The sequence below is a fragment of the Aquila chrysaetos genome, chromosome 3 (assembly GCF_900496995.4).
Source record: "Aquila chrysaetos chrysaetos chromosome 3, bAquChr1.4, whole genome shotgun sequence".
In the NCBI taxonomy this organism is placed as follows: Eukaryota; Metazoa; Chordata; class Aves; order Accipitriformes; family Accipitridae; genus Aquila; species Aquila chrysaetos.
In genome coordinates this window covers 29,763,770-29,790,954 of record NC_044006.1, presented here as the reverse complement: position 1 = coordinate 29,790,954, position 27,185 = coordinate 29,763,770, and the positions used below count along the sequence as shown (strand labels likewise).

At 37.4% G+C, this 27,185-nt stretch overlaps 1 protein-coding gene and 1 long non-coding RNA gene across 3 annotated transcripts in view; both read left to right on the top strand.

The window, feature by feature from the left end:
• The window catches only part of SUGCT (succinyl-CoA:glutarate-CoA transferase), a 339,554-nt gene that overhangs the window by 15,469 nt on the left and 296,900 nt on the right, over positions 1-27,185 (top strand). The window lies entirely within an intron of this gene.
• Positions 9,638-26,784, top strand: LOC121233206. The gene is made up of 3 exons (XR_005932119.1): positions 9,638-9,666; positions 23,251-23,253; positions 26,774-26,784. It is a non-coding gene; the product is annotated as an uncharacterized LOC121233206 (long non-coding RNA).

The window sequence follows — 27,185 nt, the reverse complement described above, 5'->3', positions numbered from 1 at the left end:
GAAAAATTGGGAGGCAGCAACCATGTCAACAGCTTATAAACTGTTCCACAGTGGCATTACCATGCCAGCTTGGCATGTTCCTGTTGACTTCAAAGGAGCCAGGATTGGCTGGGCTCCTTGGATTTTGCTTTGAACTAGTTGAAAACTCAGATTATTTTTAGTCGAAAAGTCAGAATTTGTTTTTCCCAACTGTTTTACTGTATTAGTTTACATATTGCAGGTTTCCAATCTGGTAATCTCAGTGTTCTCTACTGCCCTGAAGCATCTCTCTCTTCAGAATTACGCAGTTTTATGTTCATGGAAGTTTTATGTTACTTTGCTACAGTCTATTGCCTGGTAACTGAACTGGTAGAAGAGTTGTAGGTACTTTATAAATGCTGGGGAGAATGAAAAGAAAGTAGACATACGAATATCAGGAATTGCATACATGTAGAAATAATGTTAAGTCTGAAAAATCGCTTAAAAAAACCCAACAAAAAACACCCCCCAAAATCTTGATCAAGCACTGAAATTAAAGGATCTGTGCATGTAAAGTCTGCTGTTAAAATACAACTAAATTAAAACATGGAAGTTACAAGTATTTTTAGACTGGTTTAAAATCTTAGTTACAAACCTGTTATGCCTCTGAATTTCTGAAGAATAAATGGCTTTGGCTTTTTAGTTACTGCGTATTGATGTAATTTAATAGGAACCAAACAGCTTTTTGTGACATATTTATCATGTTTGTGTGGCAAATGTCTGAAGAAGTCAAGAGCAGAAAAGCAATTATATTCAGGGCTTGCTGAGAATCTCTTTGTTTAAATACATTTTTAGGTTGGTCAGTGGCTGGCTACCACAATGTTTTTCACATTTGCTTGTGTATGTAATCTCAAAACTGGAACTTGTTGAGTGGTTTTTGCATTTTTTTGTTGTTTAGTTGCTGTACCAGTAATTGATGTAAAAGAATAAAAATTATATCCAATTTATGTGAGGTAGCTTGGCCTTTGATTTGGTAAATCTGTTTTTCCATTCCCATTACATGTCAGCTTTTGAATGTTTTTGTATTTTACTGATAATAGACAAAAATCTTACTTGAAGTGAGGGCCTAAGGAAAGGTACTATTTAATTTCACAGAATCATAGAATTGTTTAGGTGGAAAGGACCTCTTGAGACCATCTAGTCTAACCCCCCTGCTCAAGCAGGGTCAGCTACAGCAGGTTTCCCAGGACTGTGTCCAGCTGGGTTTTGAGTATTTCCACAGCTGCTCTGGACAACCTGTTGCAGTGTCTGATCACCCTCACAGTAAAAAAGTTTTCCCATGTTCAGGAAAATTTGTCCATTGCCTCTTATCCTGTCAGTGGGTGCTACTGAGAAGGATCTGGCTTCCTCTTGCTCATTCCCTCCCACTGGTTATTTATATACACTGCTAAGATCGCCCTGAGCTTTCTCTTGTTTAGGCTGAAGAGTCTCACCTGTCTTGCCTTCTCATCATGTGTCAGATGCTCCAGTCTCTTAATCATCTTTGTGGCTCTGTGTTAAACTTGCTCCAGTAAGTCCATATCTGTCTTGTACTGGGGAGCCCAGAACTGGACACAGTACTCCAGATGTGGCCTCACCAGTGCTGAGTAGAGGCAATCTCCTCCCTCAACCTGCTGGTGACACTCTTCCTAATGCATCGCGAAATGCTGTTGGCCTCCTTTGCTACAAGGATGCATACTTTTGTATGTTCTGTTTAAGTGCTCCCTGACTTCCTCCACTGAAGGTAAGTTTTCCTTGCTGCAGACTTTGTCTCTAGTCTCAGGGACCTAGAACTCCTAAAGCCCATCTTTCTTGGTAAATACTGGGGCAAAGGTGGCATTAAATACCTCTGCTTTCTCCATGTCCTTCGTCACTAGTTTCCCTGCCCCATTCTGCAGTAGGTCCATGTCTTCCCTAGTTGTTTTTCTGCTGCTGATTTGCTTGCAGAATCCTTTCTTGTTGCTCTTCGCATCTTTTGCCAAATTCAACTTCAGATCAGCCATGGCTTTCCTAACCATATACTTGCATGATCAAACAGCAGCTCTGTACTCCTTCTAGGTCACTTGCTTCTGCTTCCACCTCTTGCACACTTTCATCTTACTGTCAAAACAAGGTGGAGAAAGATCATACAATTTTGCTGTTTAAAGATTTGTGTAACACATAGTTTACAGTTGTTATACATAATGAAAAACATACGAACATTAAAAAATACATAAATACATAACTAAAGTTTTTTTTTTTTAATTATTTGTGGACTATGATCATTTGAGGCAGAAGGTGTTCAGGAGGTAAGAGCTAAGTGATGTTTGTCAGGCACCCATAAAACAACTTGGGGTCTTAAATTATGGTTTCTTAAGCGTTGGTGACAAGGAACATCTATTTAAGGATGATGCATCTTCTAGGAATAAAGACATAAAATCTCTAGTACCCTTAAAGAAAAAAAAGATCAGAAATCAATTAAGGCAGGAAATAGCAAAGCCTCAATCTAAGCATATTAAAAGAAGCAACCAGATTAGGACCAAATGTACTGCTGTCACAGAGAGGGGCATGGTGGTGATACTTAGGCAGTAAGGGTTTTTTTGGCGGAATCAGGCAGAAAACTGATTTAAGAAGAAAGAATTCCCGATTGATTTCTAAAAGCTCTGTGGCCTGATTCTAGATATTACAATTCAAAACCATTTTGTGCTGTGATTGACTCTACTGCATTCAAATACAGTTTTTTCTTTTTTTTTTTTTTTGCAAAGGGGTATGGGAAGAGGCTAGAAGAGGTTTGATGTAGTAAAGTTTAACTTAAAAAAAAAATCAGTGAAAAGGAGATCAAGTTAAAATATTTGCTGATAAAAATTGCTTAGATTAGCAGCTCAGATAAAAACATGAATGCCTATGGAAACAGACAGAGAACTCTTGTTTGTTTTTTTGTTTTGTTTTTCCATTACAAATAAGACTAGGCAAGCAGCAAAGGAGGTTGGTAAAAGCATTAAAACATCTTTATGGTAGCTAAGTTGTGTATGCTACTATTTATTACAGGGAAGGTTAGTGAGTCCATACTTGAGTGATTTTCTGCAAGGGATCAATCAGAGAAACTTTGTTAATCTGAATATCCAATATAAAAGGCTTTTAGAACAAATTGGTAAATGAATATTTATAAATTACCTGTAGCAGTGTATCCGAGCAAGGTGAACTTTTGGTCTGATCCTGTGTTGTTATTAAGACATGTCATAACTTTGCCAGTGAAAACACACACACAAGAAGGTAACTGAACATGTCAAGCTGTTCTTGTAAACATAGGAATTAGTTCACTTTCCTTTTCTGAAGCAAACAGACCGAATTGGCAATCCTTTGCTTTTGCAAAGCACTGCTCACCCATGTTGCTTGCTATTCATGGTGTTCAAGTGCTTTTCTTCTTCTGGGTTGTTGGATGTGGAGGCCTATTAAAAATAGTGGTACTCTGGGCACAGAAATTTGCCTGCAACCAGTGTCTTGGATGTTTTAATGCTGGGCATTGCAATGTTTGACCCAAAAAACAGGTTTATGTAAGTTGAGGCATCCAAGTTGGATGGCTGGTTTTGTGAGACGTTGGTGCAGAAAGCAGGTAACTGCTATCTGAAAGGCCATCAAGAAGTGCTCAGTTCCCCTGACTTGAGACAGGAGCTATGCTTGTGACACTGTAAGAGGATAAGGATTGGTATTGAAGTGGAATGAACTGAGACAAACTGAATCCAGGAGGTTCCTGAGAGCTCAGACGTAATATTTTGGATAGGAAGAGACTGAGAACACAATCTAAGGCTTTTTGGTAATGCTATAGTAATTTATGTGTATTTAAATGCTTAGCAAGGGATATGGGAGATATTATTTAAGGAAGATGTCAGATGTAAGAGATGTGCTGGCCTAGAACATTGAATTAAATGGACTAGTTGTATTCCCAAATGTTGAAAATTGCTGAGACAAATTATCTTGGTTACAGCAACCCCTTTTATATCTAAACAGTGGGATTGCATCCATCATTTGCCATCTCATGTACAGGCTGTACAAGAGATAATAGAAATGTGTTAGTTCTCAAGCCCTTTCTGGTTTGCAAGTCTTGTGAATGATAACGGATACACAATAGAACATGAATTATTTTCTGAGGTCTTTGAACAGAGGATAGGAATGGTTTAGACTGTTTAACTCAGCCAGTTTTGAGTATGCTTTTTTTAAGGGTGTGTTTTTTATGTACCATAACTATTGTTAACAGACAAAATTATGTTGGTCATTGTTAATGACTATGATGAACTGTATTACATTTTACATGTGAGAATATGTAGAGACAGACATTTTGGCATAACATTTGATAATAAATAAGTAACCAAGAAATAAACATGTTCAGTGTGTCAGAATCACACTGTTTTTCCAACTTTAATTTTTGATTTTCTTGTTTTTTCTTGTTAGTATATATGCTGAAGACATTATAGCTGATTCATTTAATAAATTACAAATAATTACTGGACACTACTTCCCTTATCCATTTAGTTAACTCATTAATGAGTCTGGATATCATCTGGAATGTTCTGGTTTCTTATTTTTGGAACCATATTACCTTTCAAGTTTAAACTTCATAGGTATGGAATGCAATTAATAAACAAGTAATTTGAAGGAATCGGTTTCACCCTACAGCATAACTTTTATAGCACCTGTGATCAAGATGTATTTAACTTTCTTGGGTTTTTTGTCTCATTCAGTTATTGAATGTAAGTATAAATAAATCAAATTGGATATTAAAACTTTTTTAAATTTAGGGGCCATCCAAAAATATGGTAAGTAATTTTCTGACTCTAGACTGTACTGTATCCTTCCTTTGTGCTACTCCAGAGAGAATGCGCTCAAATAGTTGTCATTCTTATCATTGTTGTCGTGGTTGTTACATTTTGGAGGAGTAGTGCTTTCGCTTTTTAAAGACTGTTATTTGTGACAAGATTTGTGTGAAAATATGGGTCTTGAATTTGTCTTTGAACCTCAGAGTTGCTAATTGATGGTCAGCACTAGCTGATAACCTTTTCTTCTTAAGGGCTCACCTTCTAGAACGTTTTTATCCCAGTCACTGGCTGGTTCTGCACCTGCTGGCTGCATTTTGCGTTTGTGGTTACAGTGATAGTAGCCAGTACCCGGTTATGGATTAGGTTATTTGCCAGATCCTTGAAATGGTTCAGATGCTGAATGAGTGCAGTCCTTGTGATACTGTTCTTGTGTGTCCTGTTACATAGGAATTTCTATTTCATACTGCCTGATGTTGAGCCAGATGGGGCTGGGCTGTCTTCAGAGTGTATCGCATTGGTCATGTGGTCATGAATGGTTCGTATGTGCCATCTGTAATATAACACCACCTGTATGTATTCCATTAAACTTATTTCTCCTTCTGGATGGCAGGTAATATATCATAGAGATGTCATCAGCTTGCTTTTCATTTATTATTTCCTTTGGCCTGCTTGCTTTAAGTTGTGATATCACCATGAAATCTAGTCTAATCGATCCCAATTGTAGTACTGTATGGTTCCTCCTAGCCTCCCTTTCTCCTCACTTCTGGTGGCCTATAGACTGGTATTTCTGTTCTTCTCAGCCTCCCACTTGTATGTGCCATCTTCTTGGTCTTTTTGTCAGATCTATTTCCCTTCCTTCTCAGTCTGTACCTTCCCCCTGCCCTTTCCTAGCCATGATTGCCCAGCTCAGCCAGTTGAGACTCTTTCCTCTGTCCAGTTCAGTTCCTCACCAGACATCGGTTTCCCTTACCTCCTTTCGCTTCAGGCTCACATTTTCCTACCAACTTCCTTTTCCAGCTAATTGTGTTCTCCAGTCCTTCAGAATCTTCATTCTAACCTTCATATTTTTCTGTTTCTCCTTTTCTGCATTGCAATGCTAGTAGGAATCAAGCAGAGGGGATACCCTCTTTCTATGCTTGGTTTTTGTGTGCTATCCTCATGCACAGTAAGTGTGAGCAGTAAATATAAATAAAAGCTGGGTTAGAGCATGCCCAGTTGGTCTGTGGGTACAGCGTACATACATTTGTCAGAACAAACTGCTGGGATGTGTGATATGATGGAGCATGAAGTTCATGGACTGAATCTTTGGAGATTTTAGCCTTAAAGCACTAACAAATATTTCCTTTGAGACTGTGTATTTGGGACTGTGTCCCAGCCCCTATGATACCTTAAAGTTGGATTTGAGGATTTTCTAGTGGAGATAAAAAATAACAGCATTAATAAAAAAAGCATAGCCATGACAAAAAGGTTTCCCATTCTTTCAAGTCTTCACTCTAAAGGACAGAAATTCTTGGTGTTTTAAGCAAACAGCTGTAAGTTGTTTTTTCTAATGTAGCAAAACAAACCTGCTTCTATCTCTGTTTTTGTGCTTAAGAACAGCAGAAACATTCTGTGAGAAATTCTGAAAACATTCAAAATTCTCATTCTTATAGAGCTTAAAGATCAAAATTGGACTCTTACATAAAATGCTTTTTGGTAATGGAACATGTATGCAGGTGACTGGTTCAGCTGAATAGGCCCATATTGTAGCAGAATATAAAATCTGGAAGACATGCTCCTTAGAAGTCGGAAGATATGCTACTTTAACTTAACCAGAATTGAGCGATTTTTCTTAAATACAGGAATAATGTTTGTATGGAATTGCCTCTTTCTAAATTTTGCAGTGTTGCAAATTGTTAGTGATAGAAAAAGAGTGTGATTTCCACCCCCCCCACCCCCCCCCACCTGAAAGTCCAGGGTCATATGTAGGTGAAGAGTTTAGACATAGGTAAGCCAGATGGTGTCTCTGTTATGGCATTTTGGAAGTCATGATTAGCAAACTGAGTTTCTTATTCAAACAGCTCTGACTGAATGTATCCAGCCCTGCAGTGGCTGTTGCAGGGTTGCAAGGATCTCCGGGATGTTTCCCAATGTTCCTACTGCTTTGAGTGTGCTTGAGCTCCAAATTGTCTGTTCTCACAAGTTGGGTCTGCTGATGAGAGTAATCTTAGAACTAGTTTAAATATAATATATTTTGACAGTTCTGTGGTTGAGATTGGTTGAAGTTTTTGAACATTGGCTGGTTAAAGTAAATCACGTACAGGTCACAAGGGAGTGACCGTTTGTTGCTGTTGGTATGGCCTGTGTAGTGCTTCAACTAAGAAAGTCACAGTTTATTTCTGAACAGGAGGGGGCACTGTTTAAAAGGACAACATTGTTTTCAAATCAAAGCGCTTCCCCCCCCCCGCCTTTTTCTTAAAGCCTCTGAAGGCGCTATGTCTTGAAAGAATTTTGTAGGGTTTTTTTGAATGATGAAAGCTACTCCTCTGAGGTTCTCTGCCCCATCCCCTTGCTTTGCCAATTTGAGTGAATTGTGCTTACTCTTCTCTTGTGTACAGGGTTTGTGGAAGATAGCGTTCCTCAGGTTTTTTTTGTCTCCTCCCTTTCTTTCCTCCTCCTTTTCTAGGAAGTAATACTTTGTATCATATGCAGGTTGCTTTGTATGTTGCTTGTGACATTACAAAACCTTGTTTCAATGTTTTATTTTCTGTCATTTCATTTCTTAAAATATGGATGTGATGCTTAGTTTTCTGCCTTTTAAAGAAATTTTACTCCTGTAAAGACTTTTTGGTGTATTTATGCATGAAAGAAATTGAATACATAATGATAATCATGGAAAATCTTAGAAATATTCTTAGTTCAACCAAAAGAAACTACAAAGATAAGATTTTGGGGATTGAAATTTTTATTAACTTTGTGTTACTGTAACAGATTACATTTCTTGGGGATTTGCAGTCTCTACCCAGAAGAACTTAGTCTTAACTCTGAATTTACAGATACTTTAACTGTACTAAACTGTTAATTTGTTTGTTGGCAAACAGTATTGTTGTAAAAAGGCTACAATTAAGTGGAAAGAATGGCAGTGGTAGTTTGCAGTGGGTCTTGTTTTGTACTGATATTTTGTAGCGACTTTTCATGAGAAGATGTAGTGTTACAATTTTGATGCATATCCTACTCTGCCTCTAATATTTTCACTACAGGAAAGAAAAGCCAACTGCAGTGTGTTTTGCTGGGCAAAGGCTAGCCAAAGTGTTCTTCAAATCCTCTAATTTGTGAACTAACTGTGGTAAGATGTGGAATTGCCTTGGATTAGATACAGTTTGCACACTCCTCCTTACCAAATGATTCTGGCCTATAAAATTATAGATAACTTGGAGTGTCTGTGTCTTTGTGCCCACTCCTTCCCCTGATGATACTCTTGTGGTTTCTAGATGGTTATATTCTGGATATAATCATCTGGTAAAAATTGATAGATTACCTCCAACAAAATGATAGCTCCTACTTAAAAAATGATGTTTATTTCATAATATGATATCATTTGGCAAAATAATTTCTTGATGCTGTAAATTTTTTATTGATAGCATGCAAGTAGGGAAGTTGTATTCAGAAGCTGGCTCAAGCAGTGGTTGCAGTTGTCACTAAATGATAGCAACTATAGAAATGGTCTTGATTATTAATCTGTTCAAAAGTTATTAAAATTTGTGACCCAAAATTACTAGAAAGAGGATTTTTTTTTTTTTTTTGGTAATTACAAAAAGGCAAAATGACACTAAAACTAGGCACAACAAGATGGAGGGGGGGGCGGGAGGAAAGCCTACATAGCAAAATGCCTAGGTTGGTTGAGCCAAATAGTCAATGGAAGGAGGATGATGTACAGAATGAAATGGAAATTAAGAGAATTAACTGAGAATTTAAAGAGTTACAACAGTCTTTTAAGTATATTAAAAGCAGGAACAATTTGGAGAATGAGGTTGTTAATGAAGCTGGAAACTGCAAAGAAGATTGGTATCTTGGTACCAAATCTTCGATAAAAGACGTTCATAGAGAAATTTTCAACAGAGTTATTGTCTTCTAATAATAGAAGATATTGCGCTGTCAGACTGATATGTCAAAAGAGGCATTGTCAGAACAAACTGGGTGTTGTGCTTCCAGTAGTTCTTAATGTGGCTTAAGAACAAGGCAGCGGGTCTGGAAAACTGTGAACATTACGCCTGTCTTAAATAAACACAAAAATCATAGGTTTGCAAGCCTTGAGGTATGAACTTAAGTGCTGACAGTGATTGAGTAAAGCATTTGGAGGGGAAAAAATATGAAGCTTCTACCTGAGCTTGATTTGATAAAACTAGAGCCTTCTAGCATTGGAAAAGAAAATCAAGCCTCTCTAATCTGTTAGGTTTTTGCATTATGCAGTTGGAAGATGGATGGATTAAAGACTTGATCTGTCTTTTTTTTTTTTTTTTTTTTTTTTTTTGATAGCTTGAAGTTGTCTGAGTGGGCAGTTAAGAGAAGTTAGTAATCAGGGTCTAGAAATAGAATATTCTGGGAGAACAGCTTTTGAGGAGTTGAGTAGCAGACTGTGGATTTGTGGAGACAAATCATTATTGGGACAGTATAATTACCTATCCATAACAGGGTAATAAGCCTTGTGCTATATATCTTGACTATAGATAAGTTTTTGATACTTTTGAGTAAGCTTTCATAGATAAATTAGGGAAATGTGATGTACAAGAAATGATTAAAAAAATTGGTTCAAGAGTGATCAGAAACTCCCTGGTATTTTAGCTCTTCTGTTATATAAAGAATAACTATTGTCATTTCATGATTGACATGGAAGGCAGTACCTCAGAACTGATGTTGCTGGGTATTTTTTTCTCAAAATAAGTGATGGAATAGAATGTGGATGAGCCCAAAATCCTCATGTGATCATAAGTGTTTGTGATCACAGGGTGTTTGTTGTGGGTTTTATAGTTGAGGGGTAGGAGGAATCTGAAGCTGATTTACAGGTAGAAGACATCACTTTTTTACAGCCTTATACTGTCCTTTAAAATGGTTTCTGGGGGTGTGGCTAACTCTCAGAAGAGTCATGGAGGGCTGGCCTCAGCAACTCTGCTCAGTTTTTCTTCCTGAAGCCAGGGATTTAAAGCATTCCCAACAGTCCTGGTGTCAGCACAGCCCCATGAGCAGTCATGTGATGAAGTCCTAGTGTAAAAGCTGCACTTCAGTGGCCTGAGATCTCCATGCAGCTCTGAAGGCCCGCAAAGCTGTAAGGGAGTAAATTTATGCAGCAGGATTATAAATAAAAATTACCTTGACCAAATTGTTTACACAAATAAAAGAGCAAGGGTAGAATTAAAGGTTGAAGCAAGTCCAATGTGCTGTGCTTAATCGAAAATAATCAAGTCCTTTTAATATAGTATGGGAAACGTTGGGTTAGGGAAGGGTTCTTGGAAGACTTAGTGGTAATGGTAGGGCATGATCGAAGTTGAAGATGAGTCAATGATGTCATCTTGTTCGATGAAAGACTAGTATCTTACTGGGTTATATAAAGACAGATAAGTCCTAAATGACTGTTTCTCTGCCCTGTTCCACATTGGTAAGGTCTCAGTTGGAAGGCTGTCTGCTTCTGGGTACCATATTTCAAAAATTATGTGGGCAGCTGAAGAGAGTTGAGAGAAGAACCATCTGTAGGTCAAAAACATTGCATATGAAAGGTAGCTTGCAAACCTCAATCTTTTTCCAAAAAAAAAAAAAAAAAAATTGTTGATGTGATCAGAAGGAACTACTGCAGCTGTCTAACCATCTCTTCCTAAAGCATTCTGTACATTTTCACATAGTAGTTCTTAAATGAAGATCCTGATAGTATGCAAAAGCCTAAAAAAAAAAAAAAAAAATCCTTAACGTGTAGAAGTAGCCAAAATGCTACTTGGTATTCAAGGAATAAGAGTGTTAAGAAAAAAATCTTTAGAAAAATTTTGGGAGCTAGTAATTAAAATAATAAAAGTTCAGACATTACAGTTGGAGAAGTGGATTGTCTTTGATTTTCAGAGAGTTAAGTAATTGGGAATACAAGAGCAGCATACAAAATAATGATACAGATATACTACTAGCCATTTTCTTTCTCAAGAGTAGTAAATAAAGGCATGCTGTGAAGCTGGAAGATTGGATATTTAAAATTGGTAGTGCATTCCAGAGAAAATTTTGCCTTTTAATATTCTGCAGAGTTTGCTGCCTAGCAAGATGCTAGTAGAATTAAAAATGAAGGAGTAGACAATTATATAGGTTAGGAGAACAGGCAGAATTATTAAGATATTCACTCAGGGAGTTTGGAACAAGCCAGCACATAACTACTGACTTATTCAAATACCGAACTAAGTGGTGTCAGTTGTTTGTTGTATACCTCAGGACCAATATGTGAAAGAAACTTAATAATCAAATTTAATGATGGTCTGATTTTGAGGAGGGTACGTTACAGTATGACCTTGCAGTTTTTAGATACAGAGAGATTAACTGAACACTTCAGTGCTTTTCTGCCCTGTGCTGATGTGCTGCTTTGTAATCCTCAGTGGAAACTACCTGTTTGCACAGATTGGTAACTGGTTCCTTTTGCAATAAAGAACTAGCTTTATGGCATGCAGCAGGAGCTTTAAGAGGTTATTATGCTGCTTACGTGTAATTACTCTGATATCTGAGGTGGCCACCAATATATAATCAAATGTACTGATGCTTTTAAGACTATTTTAATTCTGAATATGAATTTCTGTGAAAATTTGGAACAGTTTCAATTTATAAAGCACAAGGGTTAAATACTGTAAGGCAATAGTCTCATAAAGAAGTTAAAAAGTTATGATTGGAAGTTTGTTTGATATAAATCAAAGCCAAGGAGCTAGATCTATCTATGCTGCCAGGGAATAGGACAGTTTTTCAAACTATCACTCCTTACTTCTTGTGTTCACCATATGAATAAAGTAGCTAAAGAATCTGATATGAAAATTTTAATCTTTGTATTATACTGTGTTTGCAAGCAGAATTTATATGATTTAATATTTGAAAAAAACCTTAATGTGGAAGAGGTAGAGTTTTGTATTCTCATGAGCCCAAGATACCTGATTTCTTTCTAGACATCTAAACAGATTTGTGCCTCACCCTGAAAAACTTCTAGTCATATGTCAGTTGAGTATCCAAGTTGTGTCAATTTTTCCTTTTGGCTGAGCCATCAAACCAGAACACTTTAATGTAAAAAGGCAAAGAATTTGCTTATGTGAGGAAATTAATTGGCAGAAATACAGATGTCCAAATATTACTTTGATGATGTAAAAAAATTATAATGAAAAAAAGTACTTTAGAAGAAAAACACTTGTTTCTGTGAATGAAGAAACAATTCTTGCTTCTAAGAATAAAGCAATCAATCACCATGGCGGTGCATTGGTGGTCTTATGTGGTACATACTTCTGCTGGTAAATTCCCCGAGAGAACAACATTGATCTGTTTATGTAGCTACTTTCCTTTACAAAAGGAAATTTTTGAGGCCAGTGAGGATACATTTATGTCACTGGATAGTGTTGTGTAGGAAGAAAAAATGGAGCGATCTCTAAACCAGCATGGTAAATTGGCCGTAGGGTCAATAGCTGCATTGTTTTTGTGGCCAAACAGGTTGATTCATTTATCATGGTGTAGCAGTATGTGGTGTTGATGTACCCTCAGTACTTCTTTAGGACCAAAAGATGATTTGTGTAAATGCAAAAATTCAGGAAGGAGACTCTGAGATATCCATTGATTTAAAGGAAGATAGCACTAGAGCTGAGGTTTCTGAAAATTGCCCTTATGTATTTAGGGACTGTCATGTTTTGAGGACTTGCTTCATTTTGGCAGTAAATGTTAAGATAGTATTGTGCCTCTACTTCAGTATATCTTGTAGAAAGTCACCTGTAAAGTCCCCAAACCTCCTTTTGCTTGGCACAAGGCCTGTTCCAGAACAGAGTCTGCTGCCTTAGGATTGGCACTTTGTGGCCAGTATTTCTTCCCAGAGTAAAATACTTAGTGTATGGAGTATAAACTGCAATCCTAACCACATGAAATTTAATTTTTGTAAATGTTATTTATATATAAAATAAAGTAAATGTTGTTATAACCTTCCAGCAGTTGACTGCTTTATTCAGAAATAAATGATGAGGACCAGTGGGAGTTTTTAATTTCTTTTCCCAGCCCGTGGTGCCAATTACTATCCTACTGCTGAAGCACACTACGCAAGCAGGGGGTTCTTTCTGATGCTGTACAAGGAACTTGATCTTCATTTCTGCTCCTTATGAAGATCTCTGAAGTCTTTCCTGCTGTTTGTTTTGTATCATAGGTGATCCATCTGAAATCAGGTGTTTCTCTTTTGCTTTTCTGGACACAAATGAAAAACATTATATGTGTGTGTTAGACCCAGTATTTTTTTTTCCCGTACTGGGCTTAGTGATGTATTTGGTGTTTTTTCTTAATACAGACTTAGGTTATTTTGTGATAATTTTTACTTTTACTGAAAAAAACCTAAACCCTAATCATTCTGAGGAAGACTGGGAAACAATGACTCCACAGTTAATCAGACTTGCAAACAGATGACAATGTGATTACTTTGAATTACTTCTACGTTACTGTTCATGTCTTTTAATACTTCTTTTTAAGGGTCATATGTTTTAGAAGCCTGATTAATAGGATTTGAATTTTTGGGATTGCTTGTTAGAATATTGTAATGTTGTTCAAAATTCTCACAGATTTTAGATTTTTTTTTTTGTTTGTTCTTGTTTATGTTGTAATTAAGTAAGTTGAAAGTGTCTGCTTAGTCAAAGCACCTGAATCTTGCAAAGGTTTTCTGCGTGTCTTACCCCTAAACAGTTGATTTGGGAAGTGTCACATAACTTTACCTCTTAATTCTATCATGCTCTAAAGATTAACTGTGGTAACAGAAACCACCACCGTGCGCCCCCTCCCCTCCCCCCATCCCACCAAAACGAAACAAAAAAACCCAACCCAAAACCCCAACTAAAACAAAACAAACAAAAAAACCCCCAACCCAAAACCTTAAAACCATATCTCCTTATTCAGGAAGACTGTCAGCTGCAAACTGTTGGAAGCTGTGAGAGTACTTAAGAAAAATGTTAGATAGGCTTATCCTGTTCATATTGGCATTTGTTTTTATCCATTCCTGGAGACAGAATATGTAGCTAGCTGGGCCTTGAGTCTGGTCTAGTGCATTTGTTTTCATATTCCTGTGCTACTCTAAGCTTTTCAGACACTAGCTAAACTTCTACACCCATTAGCACAGCTCAGACAGCACAAGGACAGATTTGCTGTGCCTTTGGTCCCTCCAGAGTGTAATCAATAGAACTGTTGCTGAAATACCAATTGCAGGACCAAATCCCCTTAAATACACCTTTACAACCCATTTGGGGAACATGAGTTTCCAAAAGATCGCAGAGTAAATTGTGAACCAGCAAGGTTTGACAGAGGTGTATTGCAGAGCAGTTCAGCTTGGTAGCTCTTAATTGTGGGAGAAGCAAATGGACTTGACTTTTGGAGTCTAAGTTTTCTAGTGGTGGCAGCAATGCTTTTTAACCAGTATTAGACACAAAAAGTATGTATTCAGTTCAGGACTGATTGAAATTAAGTATCACAAAGGTGCATTTTTAGGGTGTTTCAGAATAAAACCAAACTTTAAAGATAACTCCTTCTACAGCACTAATGTGGTTATGATCTATCAAGATGCAGAACCAAAGGATAATTTTCCTACTTAAAACAAATTCGTATTGCTGGTATGTTTATATGTTTTTCTCTGCTGTTTGGGATCCCAGTATGCTAATTTTGCAAACAGGCCTATTCAAAACAGGCTTCTGCAAAATTCAGCTGGTTGACAAACTTTTTGGAACTGAGCATGAGGCTGTTGTTCTATACAGCAGGCTTCTGTCAGCACAGCTGTGCTGGTCAGGAATGTGAAGAGGTGTGAACACTGACCCATTTAGCTGTTTTGGCAGAAGCCATTAGCAAATATGTTATTATATTGACAACAAAACTTTTCTTTTGCTGGTAAAATTGGTCTGCTCAGAGATGTGTCTTCATAAATGGTTTTACATTCTAGTATGAAGTATAATTTGGTCCAGAAAGCTATATTTGCCCCATATTTGCAGTGCTTTGCCAGTACCTCTAGACTACTAAAGGGCTCTGGCATCGAGACAGACCAAACTTCCAAAATGTATCCATAATCCAAACTAATGTGAAAAGGGTGGAAACTGAAAGGAGGTGTGTTGAAACAAAGGTTGCTGTGAAACAGATGAGAGCTGACAGGACTCCCTCTCTGTTGGTAGGATTGATATCCTTGCATGATTCAGATCTGCTGTGCACCTCCAGGAAGGTGGGCTTTAGTTGAGTGACACTAAATCTTTGAGTTTGTGCTGTTTCTGTCATCAGCAGAGCAGCAGCCTGAGTTGTTTTTTTTATTGTAAGCGATTGAGCTAGCCTTTTACACTGGCATTAAGCATCCCAGCAGGAGGGCTTTGCTGTTTTTTCCACTGTTATTTCTTCAGTCACACATAGCTTGAATATCCAAAATACTGTGAGTTTAGGAATAAGAAACAGTTGAAAATGAGTGCTATTCTGAAACACTGTGTTCCCATTTGTTGTTCAATATGAGGCATATATGAAGCTTAATGAACAAGTCGTAATTTTTCCTTGCTTTAAAATTAAGTATTGACTTTCAGCTGTGAATGGAAGTAATATTTTTCTTATGACTTCACACTCATTCCTTGTTCTTTCATCTAAATAGCAGTATTTTGTACAAAATCTCAAACTTCAGGATTTTGGACTCTGTCCTAATGAAGAATACCATAGCAGACAGAGAGCCTGTGAGTCGTAAGATTTGACACTGGGTTAGTTTATAGTGAATGAAACCACATTAGGCGCTGAAATCCTGGATATGAACAGCATAGCAACACAGTACAATTGTGGAGACACTGATGTTTTAATGTTTATTTTTCAGTAGCTATTATACTTGGACTGGTGCCAAGCTAAGTTAACAGAAATAAAGCTGGAAGATTTTAGGTAGCTTCAGAGGCCTTGCAGTAGGCTTTTGTAAAGCAGTATTTATTGTGTTTGAGTTCTAATATTCTAAAGAGAAGACCCAAGAAAAGATCACCAAACATTTTATTTGTTATTACTAAAGATTTCTTTGCTGCTTTCCAAAGGAAATATTTCTTCAGGGATCTCCTGCCTTGTAGCCATCTTATCTGCTTTGTTGGTTTATTAATCTTTTTTCCTTGCCTGATGGACTTACTTCATATGAAGATTGCAGGAATTTGTGTTTTGGTTTTTTGTTTGTTTGGGTTTTTTTGCTTTACTGTTTAAAATGGTGAGGTTTTGAGATTTCACCAACAAAATGAATATGACTTATTAAAATGGTACAAAAATCCAGTGTCTTTGTGGTGCCCATTCACAGTATTTTCTGTGGGTGTCGTTAGATTGGTAGGAAGACTGCAAGTGACTGGTATTGACTTGAAAATGTTTCCCAGTAAGCATATGGTCTTCATTACTTCTGTTTTTAAAATACTGTGATAAAATAAAACACTTTGTCAGTAGCTAACAAAGAAAAAGAGAACAGTTTTGGCCGTAGAAAACACAAACTATTGAAAAACAGCCTGTATTTTGTCATTTTTAGAAACCAAAATGGTGGCAGTATTTGGCACTTCTCCATGTACTTGAACGTTAAAAGCATTCTGTATCCCAGTATTTATGTCAGCGTTGGCTGAAACCCACTGATCTGCAAGTTGTCTTGTAGAGAAAACTTTGTCATTGGAGGCTGTAGATGTTACTGCAAAGTGAGGGTGTAATGAGAATATGTTTGTGGATAACAGCCTTCCCATAAGTAAAAGTTCCTGTAAAGAGAAGAGAATAATCTGTTTGCGATACATGGGACAAGAAGTAACTGTTAAAATTTCAGCAAAAAAAGATTCTAATTAAACATTAAGAAAAGCTTTCTAATAGATAGGATGATGTTCTTGTCCAGGAGTAGAGTCCTTGTGGATATTGCAAAGTCAGGATAGGGGTATCTAGTGCCATTGTGATCATGTCTTGCAGTGAACAATGACTACCTTTTCAAGAGGAGAATGGGAGGCCAGAATTTTGTAACCTCTTTTGAGAGTACATCTTTCAAAATAATTTTATGGAACTGCGACTACAAGGTGCTTACTCATATAAAACTATCCTCTTTGTACAATAAGAAAGGGTATTATATATCGTGTACCTACTCAGGGTATATAACATATGACTGTTTGCCAGTTTCTTTTATTTCTGTCAAATTAAAGTCATGATCTTAAGATATGTGGGAGTGAATTTGGTAATGAATCCTAACTTCTTTTAACATTCAAACTGAAAAACCTAAATATAGTGAAATACATGGTCTGGAAGTAATGATACCATCACTGCTATAAATTGCTCTGATTTTTTTAACTTTATTGTAGTTCCGAAAGCCTTCACAAAGTGATGTTCCAAGATGTTTGAGTACTCTGTCCAATCAAAAGTTCAGTTGCTTGGACTGAACAACTGGTATCTTGTTATATTTCTTATTGTATTTATTTATTTAGAAGGTGTTTCTCATCAATGAGATGTGAATCAGAGGATTTGATTAGAGGTAATTGTGTTAGGAAAATCTTTACAGAGAGGAAAAACCCATGTATGTGAAATCAGTTGTGTCCACTACAGATTTTATTTGTGAAGGCAAAGTTTCTTTTTACGTATGACCCTTCCTAAGGAGCCAATTGGCAAAATCTGTTAGTAGAAAAACATTCAAGTTAGGCAATACATTGAATTAATCAGTTATTAGATTCAGCTGTTTCAAGTAACCAGATCCATTTACTTTTTACCACTCCACATATTAAATTCCTGTAAATGATCAGCAACTATTATATTTAACTATGCATTGTATAATCAGGGAATCTGTTAATGTTAAGAATATTCAAGATCACTTTCATGTGTATTTCCAAGAAAAGGCTCTTTCAACTTTCTTTATGTTCACTTAGTCTAATGTACTGGTAAGTCACTGCAACTTTCCGCTTCCATGTGGTCTGCAAGAACAGTTCATTTATACTTCAAGCTGGGATTTACACCTTCATTGGGTTGCATAGAAAATTAATGTTGTAACAGGACTTCAAATGAAATTTGTGTTACAGTTTATGATTTCAGAAACAGAAGGTAGGTGCATGCTCATTCTTTGAGCTGAGTAGGGATTTTGCTGTTTATATATTTTGTGTGCATAAACCAAAGAGAACTGTAATCAGGCTCAAAAAATGTCAGTAAAGTTACTGGGTTGAAAGGACAGCCTGGAATTTTAAGAATGTGTTATATTCCATATAACTAACTTAATCCTCTTTGGGAATTAAACTTTACAGATTTGTTTTGGAAATTTTTGAGGAAATGTTTGGAAAGTTTAGAAAAATTTCCATACTGATTTTGAGTGTGACACTCTCTTCCAGCTTCAGCCCCTTGAGGGACCATGTATTTGACCTTAGAGGGAGAATTCAGGGTCATAGTACACATGCTCATGCATGCACACACATGTGGACTTGCAACCCCCGAGTGTAGTGGAGTGCTTAGTCAAGGTCAGCTTCTTCACTGGACATTGCTGTACAGACTTGTCTGTCAACGTAACTATGTACAATCACAGCAAATGAAGGTCTGTTCAGGTAATACCACTTTAGAATGAATGTCGTCTGATTCAGATGAGAAATAATTATGTAATTAAGTAGTTACTTTAAATTTTTGTTGTAGGGTCATAGGGTAATCATGTCCTTATCAGAGCCTACTGTGTATCTGTGGCCTCAGAGTTGAGATTTCTCTGAGGCTATACTGTCACTGTACTGCTTGGCCATAGCATTATAAATATTCATGGAAGATACACCTTGCAGGTACTCGGTTTTACACATTTTTCACTACAGAAGTAGCATGATTGTTAGTATCTGTTGAGCTGAAGTCAGGTATCTTCCTGGTGACTCCTGGCTGATTCCCAGCATTAGCCGGCTGTTTCTCACGAGCATTTGCTCCCTTACCTTAGTAGTAATAGCATGGCAGAGGTACATGGGTGGAGGAGTTCTAGCAAAGTAGGTGGGGACACACAGAGGTTAGTACAGACAGTTCACCCCAGTATTTAGCTAGTTTTTGTGCAAGTTTTGCAACGTGGATGGATTCTGGGGGAATGCCACTGCTACACTGCTACGAGTAATTACTTTACTATTTTAAAATTAGCTTTTACAATGGAAGTATTTGGAGTCATAAGATCAGCTGAATTTGTACCAAACAGGGTACAAGGAGTGAGTTGTTACCTTTAAGAGTGTGTAGCTAGGAATACTTGAATAAATCCAAAACAACGGTGGGGAATTTGGGTGTCTCTCAGCCTCCTTACAAGGTGTGGAGAAAAGTTTGAGTACTTAATCTGAATGCCATCTAAAAGCTTAAGCTTTTAATTGAAATTTTGTTTTCAGAAAATGGTCACCATGTGGCATTTAATTTCTGACATCATGTAGCAGAGTGCCTCCACTTAGATTGGGGAGCTGCTTCTGCCTTGAAATTCAGAGAGCGACAAGTTAAACTTTAGCTGACTTAGCAAAAGAGAGTGATAGTAGCATCTCTTAGGTAATTACAGTTTAGGTTATGGAGGGAAGAACTGCTTTCTTGTAACTTATATTTGGCATGTTGAAAAGCTAGAAAATATGGCCCAGAAGTTTGCAGGCCTGATTAAAAGCCTGTTGAAAACCAGACTTGCGTTGTTTGAAATGGTCTGTGGCTGTGTCCCAGAAGTGTGGCTGGTGTTTTCAGAGGAGTTGTGTGAGGCTGAGTACCCAGATCACATGAAAATTGAATGGAATTGGACAACTGGCAGAGTCTGTTGTTCGTCCCCTTCTAGTCTTTCAGTAGCTAAATCCTAGCAGAAAGTTTTGCATTTGATTTAATAATTTTATCTTTGCCTTCCAATTTATAACACCTGATTCTGTTTAAAATACAGGGTTAAAATGTCTAAATCAGCATGTGTAGAAGCAATAAAGTAATTGATATATTGTACACATTCACAATCATCAATTGGGAAATGAAATGTATTTATCAGATTGTTGGTCAGATTTTATGCCTGCTGACTTAAGGTGGCTGGTTTTTTAAATACTTTCATCTTTCTTGACAGTGTGCTCTGACTTCACCTTTTTCATATCGGTTCTGATCTGTAAGCCTGCCTAACCAGGAAGCTGTACTTCCTTTCCTTCTGACCAACACATGGCAAGCATTTTCCAAAAGTCGTTACTCATTTTGCTAACGTATTTGGCAGCTCTGACATTGCAAAGTTTCATATAATGTGTCTGTTAGATTTTTGGCTTTTCTCATCACAGAGAGTTGCTTGTGTTCTTCTGCTTGTTTCATTAATCTTTATTAAGTAAAGATGTAAGCTGTCTTTAATTGAATGTTTTCTTTTGGCAATAGAACAAGTCAAAAGGTGTTTCTCATTAATTTGTTATTCAGTAGGGATAGCCATCTATCTGGATTGAATTTGTGACAATGTTTAGTCCCTATTTGTAGAAATGCCTATGTCGAACATATTTTTCTGTGTTTTGCCCAGAATATCATATACAGGCTGACTTTATAATGTCATTTGTCATGTGGGAATTGAGCTACAGGGAATTGGTCTGTGTTGACAGCATGTCTCCATGTTGGTTTTTCCTCTCCTTTTAGTACAATGTGTTTTATATTTGGTCTTATAAAGTTTTATCATGGTATCAAATCATGAAGAAGTGCAGAAATGATGGCTTTTGGTTTTCTCTAGCATGTGATACAAATATTTTGGGCAAAGGTCATAATGAGAAATGCTGACCTTTGTTTTTTATGACACAGAAAATCACATTCAGACTTTCTTGTAGGAGTTAATTACAGGGCCATCATTAGCTTGAAAGCAAATTGTATTGAAGAAATGAGACTAGCAATTTCAGGTGTTGCACGAGTTCTTTTGTCTCCCTTCCAGTTCCTGTGCTTTTAGTAATTTTTTTTAAGATTTACTTCTTTCTCTGTTATTTTGTGGAAGGTGCAAACTGTGTTTGTGACCCACTATTCTGGGGAAAGTGTTAAATTTCATCAAATACAAATCAAATGCACAAAAACCTAAGAAATGAAGAAGCATTTTTGTTAACCTTTGTAAAAATCCCAAATGAATCTAAGATAACTTACGTAAAAGTATTGGTTTTAGGGTGATTGTCCTTTAAGTGATGATATTGCAACACATTAGTGTCTGTTTATCCCAGATGCTTTCAGGCAGCTCCTAGCTGAAATGAATTGTTTTTATACACGTTAGGAATCCTGTCATCATATTGTCAGTAACTCCTAAGCAAGGAAACGGGGTGTCCAAATGTGTGTTCAGTACATGTCTTGGAATAGCATAGGATCTATGGACACATGGAACTTTGTCTGGGACAAAGTTGTTTATTTGGTTTGCCTGCTTTCTTAAAATTTATGAAGAATGTCTGCCATAGATGTAGCTAAAAATCCCACTGTCATCTGGCAAAAATGAAATAAAGCTATGTTGTAGCTGACATGGTATTATAAAGCTAAACCTGGAAAGATGCATTATTTTTTCTAACAGAATTCTTTTTGGAAACAGTTTTTGCTAGCATTTTTAAATTTAGTGTGACATTTTTGAGCATCTGGCATTTGGCAGCTTCACTAATAACACTTTTGTGCAGTCTAACAGCTTTTACTGTTATTACATTTTTCCTAATCTTCAGCCTGACCTTTCTCACTTCATAATATTTATTTCTGTATCTCAGAACAGAATCATTTAGGGTGGATTCCGAAGCAAAGTATGTCTCTCGTGATAAATATATTGACCAATTTAAAGTGGATAAACTAGCAGTAGTTTGTTATGACATATTATTTTTTCCCAAACTTTTGTCCAATATGATGCCTGCAACTACTGTCATTTTTCCTGTGATATGTTCCAAAGCTTGAGTGCCGTCACATGGCACTTGTACACTAAGCACAGAAATGATTAGCTTCATTGTGTCAGAGGTGACTTCTGCGTTTCAGACTAATTGGCCCCCTTTCATCAGAGCAGGAATGTCACACCAACCCTAGAGAAGTAGCTAAGATTTATTTCCCATTGAGGAGTGTCTTTATTTTACTAGGTCTCTCTGATCCAACTCGAAAAATCTGGGGGAAAGAAATACTTTCAGGCCTTCCCTTTGTCAGGAATTGTGATGTATTAATAACAATGTAATTTAATCAGATAATAGCAGTAGTCTCACTCTTAGTTTTAATTGGAATGGGTATATATTGCCAATATTTACGGGAATTTTATTTGTTTTGATTCTTTTTACCAAATTAATCTTCAATCAGTAGCAATTAGTGTCTTGCATAAAGTTACTTCTGTAAAGCCCCCAGCTAGTGATGAGGACCTTAGAGCTATTATAATTTACTGTTTATGTTGACATGATTATCTTTCAGTTTTGCTAGATAAATATTTTTTAGTCATCTTGAGTCTTCTCTTGTTGCTCTGTGTCAAAGATTTGGCCATCAGACAACCTTTTTTAGAGGCTTTTTTAGAACAGCTGTGAGCTGCATTATTCTGTATTAGCTGCCTTATTTTCTGAAACTTTAATTGCCATATTCCCCCAAATGTGAACAAAACAGATACCAGAACAGAGATATATCCTTTTTTTTATGTCACATTAAGCGTGTTTCATTTTGAATATTCATACACTCTGTGCTATGCTGCAGACTAACAAAGAGAGATGGTAGAGATCTTAGTCAATATTCTTTCAAAATTTTCAGCTGCAAGTTTATCTTTAACCAGTTGGAAAGTTCTGAAAATGGTATGCTAAATATAGCTAGTAAGGTCATTTTCTCCATTCTTGTCTCAGATAAGGGTACAGGATTGCTGGCAGAAATTGTGAGGGATACAGGATTGCTGGTGGAAAGCTGTGGCATTCACTTTGTAAATGCCTACCATAAAGGCCCCTGTTTCCCTTATACAAAGTAGCCAGTGCAACTTGTTCTTTCATACTTGTCTCATACCCTGTTCATTTTTCTTGCTCACAAAAAGGTAAAGACAATAAAGGTACACTTTCTTATGCAGGAGATAGACTTGGCTGCAGGGACAGGACAGGAACAGGAAGATTAGGTGTGACTATGCTGAATAAGCAAATAGTCCTTTAGTGGACAGGTGGAGTTTGTGTTTCTGGTGGTTTCAAATGCTTGCTATGCAGATTAAATAAAGCTTTGACAATGACAATTTTTAGGAGGCACCTGGAGATCTGACTGGGGGTTATTGTGTCTTGTAACCAGTTTGATTGTGAAACTGACGTATGTTTTGCAGTAAAGCAAAACAGCTCATACTGCAACAATTTTGAGATCCTAGGTACTTGAGGATGTGGCAGGTATCAGAATAAACTGTGCCTTCCTAGTGCAAGTGTAGAATAGGGATTTTGGGAGTCGAATAAGGATTTGGGGGCTGCAACTTTCTTTTCTTCTTTCCAGATTCCATTTTACAGAAATCTAAAGCTTTACATGAAATTAGGCATCTAGGCAGTTCCCTCCCCAGCTGAAATGATTTAGAAAATTCTGTTTTATTAATTAAGTTATTAAAATCCTTTTGTCTCCCCTCTGAAACAAAATTCCCCCCCCCCCCCCCCCCCCCCCCGAAAAAAAAAATTCTCTGGACTTAAGGGACTGAAATAAATTCTCTACTGGTAGAAAGAGACTGTTTAGATATTGACTGTAGCCTAAGGAGGTAAACTCCACTAGAGGGCAGTTCAGAGCAAGAGTGTAATCAGTTGCCTCGTTTCCTCTTCAGAGACCATTGCTGTAGAGTCTATCCTTTCTGTGTTCAACAGGGATTATCTTTTTAGCCTAAAGTATTTTCCACTATATCTAAACTTGATAAGCCACTAACTACATTGTACTAAACAGGAACCTATATTTAGGGTTAAGCGCATGTAATTGCAAATCTACGCTTCTGCATGCTGAATTCAAGTGTGAGAGAATGCAGGGTATTTGGACAAACATAAACTTTGGGTGGCATTTTTGTATCTTTAAGATGTTGTTTTATATATTTTTTTATATATATACACACACACATATATGCACATATATATGTGTATATATATGTATGTGTATATAGTACAGTTATGGTGAGATCTGTGTCCCAGGCTGCAAATTTTCTGAATGTAATTTTGTGCTCTCCTTCAAACTTCTTGTGTTTGTGTACATAGTTATTTCTAAAACATCTGCACTGGGTTGCTTCATTGACCTGTGTAGTTTACTACAATAATAATGTTCAGCCTTTGATTTTTATCTGGATAATGAGATCTTTCATTTTTAGAAATAGCTATTAATCACTTAACTCTTACAGTTAAATGGCTACCTCTTCTTCCAGGCATTTTATATGTCCATAGTTCCTGGGGCAAACCATTTCCAGTGGCAACAGATTTTGTACCCACACTAGCTTTGTCAATTCAGAATTCTAATCAAAAGCAGAATTATGTATTTTTTTCATTTTAATCTATTGTGACTTGTGAAAACTAATTAAACATTCCTTAGAACCTCTAATTTTAACCAGAAAGCCATTAAATAATAACTTTTATTTTGAAACCAGGCTGTTATAATGTGTGAATAGGACTTAAAATTGTATTTCTAAAATACCACTTGAAAAATGCATGACTTGTTGCCTGCCACCTTTCCTGAATATAGTGTTTGAGGGATGGGTGTTTGTCCTTGCCAGAAGAGCATTGCAAAGCATTTTATAGTTGTTCTGTCTACATACTAAATGCTTCATTTTCAGATGTTTTCTGTTTATGAAAACATTTGTGTGAGCAGACGTGTTGAGATGTCTTTTCTTTGTTAATAATTGAGGCCAGTACATAATTTCTCACTTACTTCAATATGCTTTTCACTATTCAATTAAAGTTGTTTTGAGTATATTTTTTTTATTGAGCAAGATTTTGTTTTTGAAGTGGCCCCGCACATTTAAGTGGTTTTAATGCTACAGTTCATTCCAATGAGATAATGGTATATGCCTAGTTGGAGCCCTTCAGAGCATTTTTGGGTGGATCCACCATATTTTATTTGCTAGTCCTGTTATGTTTGAAAATGAAAACTTTGTTATTTTCTGTAAACTTAAGTGTGTAAATATGAAAGGAAATGTTACCAGTTGCTATTTAGGGTCTCAGTCAGCTGTTGTCAGAGACATGATTTCAGATAAAACTGAGTAAACTGGTAGGTTTTTTTTCTTCTGTCTTGTGAGTAGTGAAGTCAATAAGATACAGATTTGAACAAAAGAAAAGTGTTGAATCCCTTCTTCCAAAATGTTTGTTTTGAGGCTATGTTGACAAAGTCAATGTGCTGGCTGTAGTATTCTGATACTCCCTGTGACACTGAGTGTAGAAGTTGAGTTCCTCCTCAGCTTTGCACAATGCGGATCTGATGTCTCCAGAAAAATATCAGGTAATTAAGATAGTTTGTGGTATAATGGGGAAATTAATATGCCTAGCAGATATTGTTTTGCATGGCTAGTGGGTATTGTTTTGCTTGGTTGATTTACTAAATATTAATTGGAGTAACAAAGTGATTTGACTCCAGTTTGAAGTGATCATTATTCTCTTGCACTGTATTTTAGAAGTAATTTATGAATTTTGTACATAACATTGGTCCAAACGGAGGAACTGAGGAAGATTACCCCAATGAGTAATGATTTTTAATTGTGTGCTGTAATCAACAAAGCCAATGTTTAGGCTGTCACGCCTATCAAACAGATCGTATGTATATAGAGAAGATTATTCCGGGAGAATAATTAAAAAGAATTTAGGAGATTCAGGGAGTTTTATCTTGCAGTATGTGTTGATCTATTTTTATTTTGATACTGTTCTCACAGCTAAGAGTAATAAAGAAACGTTGCCTTAAAAGTGCCAGCCAAACTAGGAATCTTGTCTGTGACATATCTCCTAATTGTTTGCTCCTATAATTATGGAATTTCTCCTAGAGATACCTAAAAAGGGAAAAGAAAGCATGAGGATAGCTTTTGAATTTGCTGCCTTGGAGGAGGAGAGACTTAAATAATTTATAAGGGCTCTGGTGGTTTCTATTAGTTCTAATAATAACAATCAAACACGTTGCTCCTTTCCTGTTGGCTTCTCACCTCTGTGTTGGTGGTCACTGGTCCCATAAGAGAAAACCAGACTTGGCTTTTTAACCACTTACGGTCATTACATTGTACAGGCCTAGTACGTTAACTATGTCCAACTTCAGCCCTAAATTATTAGGTTATACTGTGATTGACAGGCAGTAATCCCTTGTAGGGGAATAGGATTGATATCTGGATTTGTAACTTCTTCAGTTGATCCTGCAAGACTGTTGGAAGTCTTGTTGGAATCAGCTGGAAGATTTTGTGGTTTTTGTTGGAAGAACATGATGAGTTAAAGCAGAGGAAAGCAAGAGAGTGTCCTTCTGGCTACAGCTGTGTATTGGGTTTGTGTGACGGGGTTTTGGTGGTGGGGGAGGGCTACAGGGGTGGCTCCTGTGAGAAGCTGCTAGAAGCTTCCCCGGCTCCAAGTTGGACCTGCCTCTGGCCAAGGCTGAGCCCATCGGTGATGGTGGTAGTGCTTCTGGGAGAACAAATTTAAGAAGGGGAACCTGCAGTGAGTGAGGGGAGTGGGATGCGAGAGAAACCCCTGTGCAGACAGCAAGGTCAGTGAAGGAGGGGGAGGAGGGGATGACCCCCAGCCCATGGAGGGGAGTGGGGGAGTAGATGCCCACCTGCAGCCTGGGAAGGAGCCCACGCCGGAGCAGGTGGGTGCCCCTGAAGATGGCCATGACTCCATGGGAAACCCATGCTGGAGCAGTCTTTGACTGAAGATTGGCCCGCGAAAAGGGCCCATGCCAGGGAAGTTTGTGAGGAACTGCAGCCCGTGGAAAGGACTCATGGTGAAGTTTGTGAAGGACTGTCTCCCGTGGGAGGGACCTCATGCTGGAGCAGGGGAAGAGTGAGGAGTCCTCCCCCTGAGGAGGAAGGAGCAGCAGAGACAACGTGTGATGCACTGACTCCAACCTCCATCCCCTGTTCCCCTGCACTGCTGGGGGGGAGGAGGTAGAGAAAAGCGGGAGTGGAGTTGAGCCGGGAAAAGGAGGGAGAGGTGGGGGGAAGGTTTTAAGATTTGGTTTTACTTTGCATTGCCCTGTTTTGATTTGATTTGTAGTAGATTAAATTGATTTTGTTTTTTCCCCAAGCTGAGTCTGTCTTTTGCCCATGACCATAAGTGGTGAGTGATCCTTCCCAGTCGTTGTCTCAACCCACGAAAGTTTCTTTAT